The sequence below is a fragment of the Camelus ferus genome, chromosome 35, assembly GCF_009834535.1.
Source record: "Camelus ferus isolate YT-003-E chromosome 35, BCGSAC_Cfer_1.0, whole genome shotgun sequence".
NCBI lineage: Eukaryota > Metazoa > Chordata > Mammalia > Artiodactyla > Camelidae > Camelus > Camelus ferus.
Window position 1 is genome coordinate 17,110,039 of NC_045730.1, and position 13,165 is coordinate 17,123,203.

A 13,165-nucleotide genomic window follows, 5' to 3' on the forward strand; every position below is an offset into this window, starting at 1 on the left:
TTGATCCACCCAAACAGGTCCACTAAGGTCACTGATGGGTCCAGGGGATACTGTTCGGTCTTCATTTTCACAGACCTCTCTCTCAGCTGCCTCTAAAGCTGCTATTCGCACCTCCCTTTGGAAACAGCCCTCCCACCGCCCAGACCAGAGCATCTCAGACTATGCTGTGCACAGGCATCGCCTGGGGACCTGGGTGAAATGCAGATTCTGGGGCCTGAGAGTCTGCTCGTCTACCTGGCGCCCTGGTGATGCAACAATGCCTTGAGCAGCATGGACCCCAGCTTCCTTTCGCATCACCGCAATCTCCATCTTTCCTCCCACTGCTCTTTCTCTGGCTCCTTTCCAGGCTCAGTGTGGGAGCCTCTCCTCCTCTCTGTCCAGTAGAGGATCTGCCTCCTTGTGCCCCAATGACTCACAACTTCACAGTCCAGGCCAGACCTCCCTCTGAGCTCCAGACCCGACACCTCCTTTGGGATGTTCAGGCTCGTGACGCCCCTCCCTACCCTTTCCTTACATCTTCCTCTCCTTCACAGCCACATGGACAACCTATCACCCTGTCTCTATCTCCACTTCCCCTAACCCCACATCATTCTCTCCCCTAGACTGCTATAATAACCTCCTAATTGGCCAGCCACATTTACTCTGGTCCTTGCCAACACAACAGCTCGGGGTGTCTTTTCAGAACAGAAATCTGATCAGGTCACCTCCCCTTTCCCCCACCTACATCAACCCTTCCATGGCTCCTCAATGCTCTTCAACAAGGAAAAATCACTTGTAGACCTGTGAGGCTCTCTGCATGGTCTGGTCCTTAGTGACTTCCTAGCCTCATGTCCACCAGCTTTTCCAGTTGAACCCTGCCCTTCTAAAGGACCTGAATAGACATTTCTCCAAAGCAGATATACAAAGGGCTAAAAGGTACATAAAAAGATGCTCAGCATCACGGGTCATGAAGGAAATGCAAATTAAAACCACGGGGAGATAGCACACCTGTTAGAATGATTGTCATCAAAAAAACAACGGATAACAAACACTGGCATGGATGTGGACAAAAGTGAACCCTAGTGCACTGTTGGTGGGTTTGTAAATTTGGTATGGCCAGTATGGAAAACAGCATGGAGGTGCCTCAAAAAATTAGAAATAGAACTACCATATGATCCAGCATTCCACCTCTGGGAATATATCCAAAGGTAACAAAAACATTAACTTCTAAAAGGTATCTAAACCTCCACGTTCATAATAGCAGTATTCACAATACCTAAGACATGGAAACAGCCTAAGTGTCCATTGAGGGATGAATGGATAAATAAGTTGGTAAACAAATATAAATAAATATGTGTACACACACACACACACACACACGTGCATGTGCGCACAATGGAATATTATACTGTCATTAAAAAACAAGGAAATCCTACCATTTGCAACAACATGGATGGACCTTGAAGACATCATGCTAAGTGAAATAAGTTACACAGAAAAAAACAAATCAAATACTTCATGATCTCATTTACATGTGGAATTTAAAAAAGCAAACAAAACCCCAAGCAACAACAACAACAACAAAAAACAAACTCATCGAAAAAAGAGATCAGACTTGTGGTTACCAGAGGTGAAGGATGGGGAGAAAGGGGAATTGGAGGGAGCTGGTCAAAAGATACAAACTTCCAGTTATAAAATAAATAAGTACTAGGGATGTAATGTAAAACATGATGACTCTAGCTAGCTCTGCTGTATGATATATGGGAAGGTTGTTAAGAGAAAAGATCCTAAGAGCTCTCATCACATTTTTTTCCCTTTATTCTTTTCTTCTTTCTTTTCTTTTCATTGTTTCTATATGAGAAAATGAATGTTAGCTGAACCTGCTGTGGTAATCACTTCACAATATATGTAAATCAAACTATCATGCTGTATGCCTTAAGTTTATATGGTGAAGTATGTCAATTATTTCTCAATAAAACTAGCAAAAAAAAAAAAAAACAAACCCCACCCTTCGCAGTCCTTTGTACTGGCCACAGGACCTTTGCATATGCTGTTCTCACTTCCTAGAACACTCTTCCCTCCCTTTTTGGCATATTTATCTTTCAGCTCTCAGTCAAGTGTCTCTTTGACTAGCTCACACCCCCTATTACATGCTTTCATGACACCAGTGTCTGTCGTTGGTAGCACTTATCATAGAAGCAAATTTCCATGCTTCCATGTGATTGATTCATAAGCACCTGTCTTCTCACCAGGCTATAAGCTCCATGTGAAGACAGACCATCCTTGAGATTTCCTATCTCTAAATCCATACCCCAAGCTCAGTACCAGACACAAGGCAAGTTTTCAATCATTTAATATATTGCTTGTATTCAGTGAGTGTTTAGTTAGACTCTCTTCTAAGAACTTTATATATATTAACTTGTTTAATCCTCACAATAGCCCTATGAGGTGGGTACTGTTCATATCATCTCCATTTTACAGATGAAGAACTAAGGCAAAGAGAAATTAAGGGTGGGGGCCCAAGTCACACTGTTACTCAGAGATGGGATTCAAATGTAAGGGGTCCACTTCAGATCCACCTTCTCAATTATGATACACATAAACTGACTCAACACTAAAATTTTCTAAAGCCCACTTTAGGGATTAACTGACAAAGGACAGTTAATCTCTAAAATGACTTTACTATTTAAAAAATCTCTTTTAAAAAAGAAGGATAGCACAAACTATCCCATTAAAAGAGAAAAACAGTTAAGGTCTTCTGAAAAAATGCTAAATGAGCATTTAATAAAATTAGACATGTAACCCTGATTAAAATAAGCATTTGGAAGTAGGAGAAAGAATATTTCCTTAGCATGATGGAGCATCCATTTTAGAACAATAACCCATACCGCACTTACAGTTGAAACACCTGATTAAGATCAGGAATGAGATAGAAATGTTACTATCACCTCTGAGATTTCACACCTTATTGGAAAGCTAATCCATGCAACCCACGAAAAAGAAATGAGAAAGGAGCCAGCAAAAATATGATTTGCAGATGATATATTAATATACCCAGAAAACCCAGGAGAATCAATTAGAAAGCTATTAGAACTAATAAAAAATTTTGGTAAAGTAGCCAAAAGCAAAGTAAGTACACAAAATCAATGACATTTCCATATGGCGGTGACAAATAAAACAGAAAGAAAAAGGGTCTTATTTATGATAACTACAAACTGCATATAATAAATAGAAATAAACTTAATCAGAAATGGGCAGTCACTGTATAAAAATAACTTTTAGAGAGGGATAAAAAATTTGAATAATTGGAGAGACATAACATAATCTTGAGTGGAAAGACGAACTCCTGAAAGGTTAATTTAGAATATTAACCTTTTGAAAAGTTATTGAAAAGTTCATTTATAAGCTTAATGCAGTTCTGATCAAAAGCCCAGCAACCTGTTTTAAATTTAGTAAAAAAGGATACCTAAGTTTAACTGGAAAAATGGACAGTCGCAGACAACGGTTATTTTTTGAAAAGGCAGAACTGTGGCATTCTAATCCTACAAGATACTAAACAGAATCACCAGTGATGTTTATGCAAATAACATGGAGGTGGTCCAAGACTGGACAGGCAGAACATGAAACAACATTACAGGAATAGCCCTAAATCCACATAAAAATTAAAATATGTATATGACAGCATTAAAAATCAATGAGAAAAGAAAAACACTTTGCAAGGTCAACTAATTAAATGTCTGAGGAAAGAATTAAGTTACCTCGTCAATTCACACCATGTACTAAAACAAATTCCAGATGGAGTAAAGAGTTAGAAGTTTTTTTTTTAAAAAAGAAAAAAGGCAAAAAAATAATTAGAGGAAAATATACCCAAATAATTATCTGACTCTCATTTTCTGAATGTAAAAGCTATGGAAGATATTACAAGATCGATAGTTTATACAAAAAGCATGTGTAGGTTAAAGAAAGAAATAAAATCAAAGGGCCCACCAAGAAGTTTTGTGGATAAGTAATACGTTTAATAGAGAAAGAACTATTACTAATCCTAGGAAAACAACAATATTATAATTGAAAAACTGGTCAGGGTCTTGAACAAGTTAGTTCACAAAGGAAGACATAACTAGCCCAGAAACCAGAAAAATACTCAACTACAATCATAAGGAAATAAAGCTCATCTCTACAACCTTCAGCGGAGCCCCCAGTTCACTTTCCTGAACTTCACCTCACTGACAGATCTACTTGGCTCACGTCTCTAAAACCTGTCTGGTGATGTCATCACACCACATCATTCATTCTTTCATGCATTCATTCCTCTAGGTTAGACCCTGTGACGGGCCATGGGGCCTGGATCATAGATTGGGCATAAACAAATACCTCCATGTGGCAGGACCGAGGTAAAGAGATGCCCAGAATGATTCTGGAGCATTGACCCCACAGGGGCCACACCTTAAGGACCATCCGCATTCGTGTCCTGGGCAACCATTGACACCAACATTCACCACCACCCCCAGCATCCCAACAGCTGCCTCCTCCCAGGCCTGTGTGAGTCTGCAGTTTCTGATTCAGAACCTGGATATGATCTCCCGCTGTGGAGAAAGAAACTAGAGGGGCTCAGAACAGAGCCCCTGGGAACATCTTTGGCAGATAGGGACAATAAAAGTGATAGAGTAGGAAGCAGGGAGGCTGGTAGAATGGTGGGAGGAGAACCAGAGGGTAGTTCCATACAGGAGAAAGGGACTCCATTGGAAGTAAGGATGCTGAGAATGGGAGCCCCGTCCTGGTTCCTGCTGCATCCCCAGTGCCTAGAATTCAGTAAGTATTTGCTGTATGGATACATGAATTTCAGTAAAGACAGGTGGTGGGTGACAAGGTGGACAGAGGCCAGATTGTCATAAATAAAGGCAAGATTGGCTAATGAGACGGCAGAGGTCATTACATTTTAAACAATAGTGAATACAATTTGCTCCTTGTAGAAAATTTGGAAAATAGAGGCAAGAATAAAAAAGAGGAAACATTACAATCTCACCTTCCTTCCAGAGGCAACTGCTGTTAATATTTTCTTTATTTTTTCCTAAAATGTTCCATGCATATTTCACATCATTGCAATAATATAGTATATGTAATTCTGTGGGCTCTTTTTTCAGTGAATTATTCTTCAGTCTTATGTGACAAAAGGCAACGTGCACTTGTAATATGCCAGGATATGCATACAGGCAAGCCAAAGATGTATTAAAAAGACAAATGGATCTCTGATCTCGCCCCCATCCACACACTCCAAAGCTTCCAAAGTTAACAGGCAGGTATGTGTCCCTCTCCAACCTTCTCCTCTTTCATGCAAACAAATGGACACATTCCACGCTCCGGGAGAATTTGTATCACTTTGCTTTAAAAATGAGATGGTACTTTAGCTCATTTCTCTGCAACTTGCTTTCTCATTTAACAATACATCAGGGACACCTTCCAGGTCAGTAGATACATATCTAACTTATTTTTTTATATAAATGTGTAATATTCCACCGCATGGATGTATCTCAATTTATTGAACCACTCCCCCGTTGATGGCCATTCAGGTCATTTCTCGGTTTTCTTTTGCAACAATTCAGTAAACATTATAACATGAGCTTTTCTCCCAAGATATTGAATCTATTCATACACAGCATTTTAAAAGGATGCACCACATTCCAGTATATGGTTATACTACAGTTTACTCAACCATTCTTCCTATTTCTAAACATTTAAATTGTTTCTGGGGTTTTTTTTCCATTATAAATGAGACCTGGACTCTTAGTAAGGTCTGGTGACAGCATGCTGGTCAGTGCAGTGGAAAATGCTTTTCCGTGGCCAGAGTCCCAGAATGAATGTTCACTTATGCAGGAACTGTGTCCAGCTTTGGTTTCCGGCGGGGGGGGGGGGGGGGGCGGCTGTAGGGTATTGTCCATATGAAGCTGGCTGACCTCGGTGGCAGGTGCCGTTGGAGATGGTTAGATAGGGCTGGATGCCAGACTCGTTTGGAAGTCTCCCTGGAATCAAATGTTGGTTAGTTACTGAGCTGACAAAGTTAAAACCCTGAGCAGCCACACCAGATTGAAACGTCGAGTGGGAGGCCATGCCCAAGAGGCTCGATGTCTTTTCATGCCTATGAAATGCTGAACTGCATCCAAGAAAAGGGCTACCTGTTCTTCACTTCTGGTGACCAGCCCTGAGACAGGAATGCTGCTGTGAATTTTCATCCAAAGACACCATGCTTCTCTTTCTCAGTACCCAGCTTGGGTTGTCTTCTCCCACCCATGCCTCTCTCTAGCCAAGGCAGCTACCAAACACAGCCGAGACCTGTGCTGGGCTCTAGGACAATCCTGGAGAGCTAGAGTCTTCAGGTTGTCATTCATGCACTTGTTCTTGGATGATTCACTTAGGACAGACTTCCAAAAGCACAGGTTCCTGGGTCAAAATGTACGAGGATTTCTGAGGCTTTGGCTCTGGATCACCCAAACACTTTCTAGAAAACATGTACCAATCACATTCTCAACAGCCACGTCTAGGAATGCCTGTCTCAAGGCATCTTTGCCAACATTGTGTATTATCTTATTGAGAAGTTTTTGCCTACCTGACAGATGCAAAAAAATGCTATCTTGTTCTATTCAGCATCGCCTTGTGATTCAGAGTTTACATCTTTTCAACTTTCCTCGACCATTTTAATTTCTCCCAGATAGAGGAACTATCTGACAAAATTTTTGGCTCATCTTCCATTGTGATGTTTATCTTATTGATTTACATTTTTGTATCTTCTATGCATCATACACCCTACATATACATTTGTAGACATTTTGGCCTTTAATTCTATGATGTCTGACATACAAAGGTATCTAAATTTTATGTTCCTATTCCATAAGTTCTTATTGTTTTTCTTACCAATTTGTACTCTTTGTAGAATCAGGATTTTACTCTTTTGTCATTTTGGTTGCAAATGTTGTTTCTCACCTGTCGTGTGCTTTTTGTTTGGTTTAGATTTCTCATGTAGATTAAGATGCTTGGTTTTTACAGGTAGTCAAATTTACTTGTCTTTTTCTTGATAGTATTTTTTCCTTTATTGACATTTAGAAAGATTTCTCTCGGGCTTCACATCCTACTCAACATAAAAGCCAAATTTCTTGCCATACCTCAAAAGCCCTACCTCAAGGGACACCCCACTGCTCCTTGACCTCCTCTCCTGTCTCTCATCCCTTTATCCCTGTCATCAGCCAGGCTGCCTAAGCCCATCACACGCCCACCTTGGGACCCTGCACTTGCTCCAGCTTCAGCCCAGAAAGCTCTTCCCGAAGAGTTATGTGACCCACTCCCTCACTTCCTTCAGCCTGAGTCAAAATGCCACCTCCTCAGAGATCACTCGAAATAAAATCCAGGCCTCCCTCCTCTCAAACCAGTGCTCCAGGTGCCTGCTTATCTTTCCACAGCACTTAGCATTCTCCAACATCTATTTCCCTGTTTGTTTATTTTCTGTACCCCTCCAGCCCAGTTAGAATGCAATCCCCATGAGAGCAGGGGAGCTGTCTTGTTCCCCCTCTCTCTCCAGTGCCCAGACCTGTACCTGCACACAGTGATGCTCACAGAAGAGTCGCTGGTTAAATGAGGGATCCACGCATATTAATTGCCCAGCCAGCTCTCTGCACTTGGAATACTCTCTCTAGTTCCCTTGCCCAGCTAACTCCAGGCACTTTAAGGCTTGTTACTTCCTCCAGAAAGCCCTCTTGGGACCCTCAAGCTAATAACAAGTATTCTTCCTTGGCTTGCTCATCCTTAGTGAATTAACTAGTGAACCAGTGAATATCACTGGCTTCACCAATGGTGATATATGATGATATGTGTACGTGGCTTCTCCAGCCGTAGACTCCTTGAGATTTTACTCACATTTTTATCTCTAGCACAGAGCTCAGTACTTGTCTACAGTAGACACTCTGTAGGTATCTTTGGAATGAATGGATGAGTGAAATGAAGAAATCTTTTTATAATACTCAGACAGCATCTACCAACTTCCTGTGTCTGTGTATGTATGGTGTATTCTGGAGGTGGCTTCGTGAAACGGTTAAGAGCTTGGGTTCAAATTTTAGTTTTGCCACTTAATACTTTGTGGACAATTTAAGTAAACTCTTGAAACCTCCATTTCGACATCTTTAAAATTAATACCCTGCTAGGATGCTTGTACAGATTAATGTGATAATATCTGCTAAATGCTCAGCACAGTACCTGACACACTATACGTGATGGATAAATACCAGCTAATCTTTCAGTAAAGGTTTCTATTTTTCTTTATATAGGTCCTGTCACATCTTGTTAAGGTTATTCCTAGATATTTTATGCATTTTTTGTTGCTCTAGTGAATGACATTTTTCCCCATTATTTTTTTCTAGCTGGTTATTACTGATATACAGAAAACCTATTGATTTTTATATATTCATCTTGCATCCAACTGGGTTTCTGAACTCTTATTAATTCTAAAGATTTCTGAGTTGATTCCCTTGGGTGTTTTAGGTACACAATCATGTTGTCTACAAATAATGATAATTTTAAGGAGATAACTCTTTTGAGAAGTTTGGCAGGAAAATTCAATTCAATTCTGCAAATATTTATTGACTGATAAGGTCAATTTTTGGACAAATTTAGTTGGAGAAGCCAGTGGGACATCCAGACAGAGATGGCCAGAAGGCAATTAGGGCTGTAGACTGGAATGTGAGAGTGCAGTCTGGGCTGGAGCTACGGATTTGTAGAAGGAATGTAATCAATGAAATTGCCCTAAGAGGAAATGCAGGAGAGCCTTGCAGATGCCGGGTAAATCATGCCCACTGAAGACGTCTCACCTGCACATGGAGAGCTGACCATACACCTCACGTCTACAGTGGGACTCTGAACCATCTCTACACCTGCCTTCTGCAGAGTTACCTGGTCTGGAAAGATGGGAGAAGCAGTGGCAACAGTGTCTTTGGCCTCTGCCATCACCCACTAGGAGCAAACAAGAGGCGAGGGTCATAGAGATGCTGGCACTAGGCCTCATCTTAGCCCCTCTCCCCTGCACATTATGCTTCTCATACCAAATAGCCCATCATCTACAAACACCCCAGGCTCTTTCAGGCCTGTGCAATGCTTGGACCATTGCTTGGAATGCCCTTTCCCTACCTTTTCAGCCTAGCAAACCTAACTCACTCTTCCAGGTTCGTACAGCACCTCCTCTGAGAAGCCTCCCCTGGTTTCCTGGGCAGTTACTCTCTATGCTCCCCCTGCCCCTCACTTGCTCACTCTCACTCTCAATCATTCACTGCAATAGCCATCCACCAAATTCCATGCCTCTTCCCTCCCAATCTATGCCTTTCAAAAAACAAAAAACAAAACAAAACAAAACAAAACAAAACAAAAGTAGCCAGCTGTTTTTGCTTAAAATCCTTCAATGGCTCCTCTGGGAAAAGCCCTCAGTACTAAATATGGCACACAAGACACCCCACAGAGCCCCTGAGCCAACCCCCGCTCCTCTCCCGGGCTTCCTTTCTTGCCATTCTTTCCCTTAAGTGACACTCCAGCCCAAGCCAGGCTGGTGTGGTTCCTCTGATGCTCCATGTTCTTTTGCTCCCTCTCTTCAAACTTGCTGCTCCCTCTGACTGAAGCATCCTTTCCCCATCCTCTCGTCCGGCCAACTCCTATACACCTTTTAGGTCTCAGCTGAAACTTCAGCTCCCCAGGAGACCATACTGACATCTGTACGAAGGTGTACTGCCCTCACCCCAACACTCACCCAAGCACACATCCCGCCATGTGTCCTCCCAGAGCCCTGCATCTCCGTCATCACTCACAGCACACGTCATGGCATCATTTAGTGTCTGTGTCCCTGAGAGGTGTGGATCCCACAGGGGTAGAGACCATGATCTGTCACAGTCACATGTATCCCTAGCACCCAGCACATTGCCTGGACAACAGGTGCCCCCTTAGAGATTTGCATAATTGCTGTATCTTGCATGCCACTCTACTGGGTCACGCATCCTACTAAGCTGCAGACCCAGAGCTCCTCCAGGTGGGACTCCTCTCTGCAGTCTCAGCGTCCAGCTCCTGGTAGATACTGTAGATGTGCAGTAAGTGTTGGATGAGACAATTATCACAGGTGTTTCTAATGAAGTTGTGCATCGATTTTTTTTTTCCCTAGAAATCTTAACAACCCGAGAAATTTCCATTAATGTGTGATGGTCTAGTCCAAGGTTTCTCAGCCTCAGCACTATTGACGTTTGGGGCAGGATAATTCTTTGTTGTGAGGGATTGTCCTGTGCATGTGAGATGTTTCGCAGCATCCCTGGCCTCTACCGACTGGATGCCAAGTAGCACCTCCCAGTTGGGACAACCAAAAATGTCTCCAGACACTGCCAAATGTTGACTATGAGCAAAAGTCACATATACATAATGACCTAGCCTCCCACCTTTTTCATTCATTTTAGGGGATTTGCAGGCCAAAGAAGCCCACCCATGGACCTCCCAGACTAGATGTTCTTCACTTTGTCATGCCACCGCCCCCTTTGGCAGCCTGGCGAAGTCTTCTCAAGTGATCTTAATAAATGCATACAGTAAAATACACAGAATTACAAAGGAAGTCAGTTATACTGAAATATAGTTTTCAAAATATTTCTCAAGTTTGTCATACAGTAATAAAGGTGCTCCTTTATTAATGCATTATTAGCAAGATCTAGCAGTGGGCCTGATAAATACTTTAGCTCAAAGCATAAATGTTCTTTCTAGATAGCTGCAACTACGGGAATGTTCTATGAAAATACCTGTGATTTTATCAGTGACAAATTCACAGGTACTGCTAACACGGCTGTGCTTTGTTGCCTACATGCGTGATTAAGAGAGATGCTAGGTTTCAGTAGGAGATTAGTGAAAATAAAGATGCAGCTTTCTCCATCCATGTTAGAAATGCCCTGGATTCTATCCAGAATCCCAGAGTTTCAAGCCAAATTCCAGCTTTCGTGTAGCAAGTCTGGGGAGAGCAGCCTGTTCCAGGCTGTATATGTGTGGAGGCGGGTGCATGGGGGCTGCAGTGGGCCGGGGGCAGATCGGAAGGGGTCTATGCCCTCAAGGAGGTCACGGTGGAGTACAGGAGGAAGACAGACATGGCCCATCTTACTAACCGTGTCTTCACTTGATGAGTGGTTCAGGGAGACCTCGCTGTTGGATCCCAGGGGAACAGCAGAGAGCACATACACACTCAGAAAGATGGGTGCTTTTGTGCAGGTCTGAGAAGGGGACCAACATTTATCCCTAACATCCCATACTTCCCTAACATCATCTCCCTAACATTAGCAATGACCCTTTGAAATGGCTGTTATGCCCCCTCCCCCACCCCGCCCCCACTTCACAGGTGAGGAACCAAAGCTTCTAAAGGCTTGAGAACCTGCTCAAGGTCAAAGAGGTAGCTGGGATTCAAACCCAGGTCAGTGTGAAAGCAAAGCTCAGGCTCCTCCCTCTGCCAGGCTGCAAAGATCCACACACCATCTGGGGACACACTTCCTGAGCTACGGTCCTGTTTCTACTCTGCACCCAGCTCCAGGGGCAAAGCCTGGGATTTAGTGAAAAGAGCTTTAGCGCAGTTGCTGTGCCTCAGGGACATGGAAACAAAGCAGGGTCTCCATCTTCCTCTCAAGCTGGGGATGTGTGCAGCAAAAGCACAAAACAATGCATGGGAGAGGGGTAAGGCAGCAAGCCTGTCCCTGTACCACATCCAATTGCTCTGTGGGAATAATCCCCTGCCATTCAGCTTCCTAATTCTAACTCCAGGCTCTCTGATTCTCCTGGACATGCTGAACACAGAAGCCACCACCGTGGACCAAATATGATTTTCCCTGCCTGGTGATATAGATGCAGCTCATCTGTCATCATTTTGAGCCAGTACCAGCCAGGGGTTGTTTCTTATGTTGACAGGGAATCCTGGACCAGCAGAGGTACCTCTGCATTGCTGACGGCAGAGCCTCTCACTCTGGGGCTTGTGCTACGTCCCTGGATCAGCACCAAGAGAAGAGGCCAGGTGTACCTGGGGACAGGTGTCTCTGCCAGGCTGGCCCTGCTCCCGGCTGGGTCTTTCAGAGCAAATCTAGGGAGCTATCACTGAATTCTCCTCAGCTGAGAAGACACTTGAGACGTGGCTTTGGTTCAAGGGACAGGGCCCACACACAGCAGTTCAGGTCTTAGTAAAGTCATTTATTTACTCATTTTTTAAAAAGTATGGAGCAGTCACGGTGTCCCAGGCACTACCCCTGCCCTCATAGAGTTTAGTCTAGTAATAATAGACCATTCAACATTTTTCCTGTGCCAAGTGCTGTCTTAACACACTTTACATCTAATAACTCATTTCATCTTCACAGCTGTACTAGATAGGTCCTATTATGATTCCCATTTTACAGGCAAAGAAACTGAGGCCCAGGAAGGTTAAGTAACCTGTCCAAGGTTAGACAGCTGATAAGTGGTGAAAACAGTACTCAACCCCAGGCAATGTGGTGTCAAATCTTGTCTTCTTAACCTCTACTCCATGGATGGGTGGACAGATTGGGAGGTGGGGGTGGGGGACTAGATGCCCATTTTGGCCGATGTGATAAATCATCTCTCTTCCTAAAGCACTCTGATAGACAAAGAAGGTTGCCTTGGGGACCCCTTTTGTTAAGTGTCAATCATTTCAGCTCAAACTCCTAAGCTTCTGCCCTACTGCTTGCCTTTTGGGGGTTGAGCCCACTATAGTGAGGCTCAGCATGGCATCAGAAGGGAGGCTGCATGGGGAATTCTGCACCCATTAGGTTTCCCAGAAGAAAAAAAAAATAACTTGGGAAATAGGAGTGAACTGTCAAAACCAAGCTTGTTTTGTGAAATTGTGAAACCAATCTTATGTCTCTGTCTCTCCAACACCCTGAGCGCCTCATGATGGCAAAGACCACATCTGATTCACTATTAAATCCCCAGCATGGAGTTTGGCATTTCACAGACACTCAGTTAATATTTGTTGAGTAAATAGATTAACATGTCCAGTTGTCATCTGTGCTTTTGTTTTTTTTCCTTTTCATTTGTTTCTTTATCTATCAAAAGCTCATGGCTGCTATTTTTCTTCTAATACACACATCCATGGTGGTACCGGCCTCATCTCTAATGGACAGAGGCAACCTCAAGCCCTTTG

The 13,165-nt window shown here is 43.0% G+C and overlaps 1 protein-coding gene across 5 annotated transcripts in view; it reads right to left on the bottom strand.

Moving 5' to 3' along the window:
- Positions 1-13,165, bottom strand: part of LOC116661556 (CUB and sushi domain-containing protein 2-like) — a 125,436-nt gene that overhangs the window by 65,602 nt on the left and 46,669 nt on the right. The window lies entirely within an intron of this gene.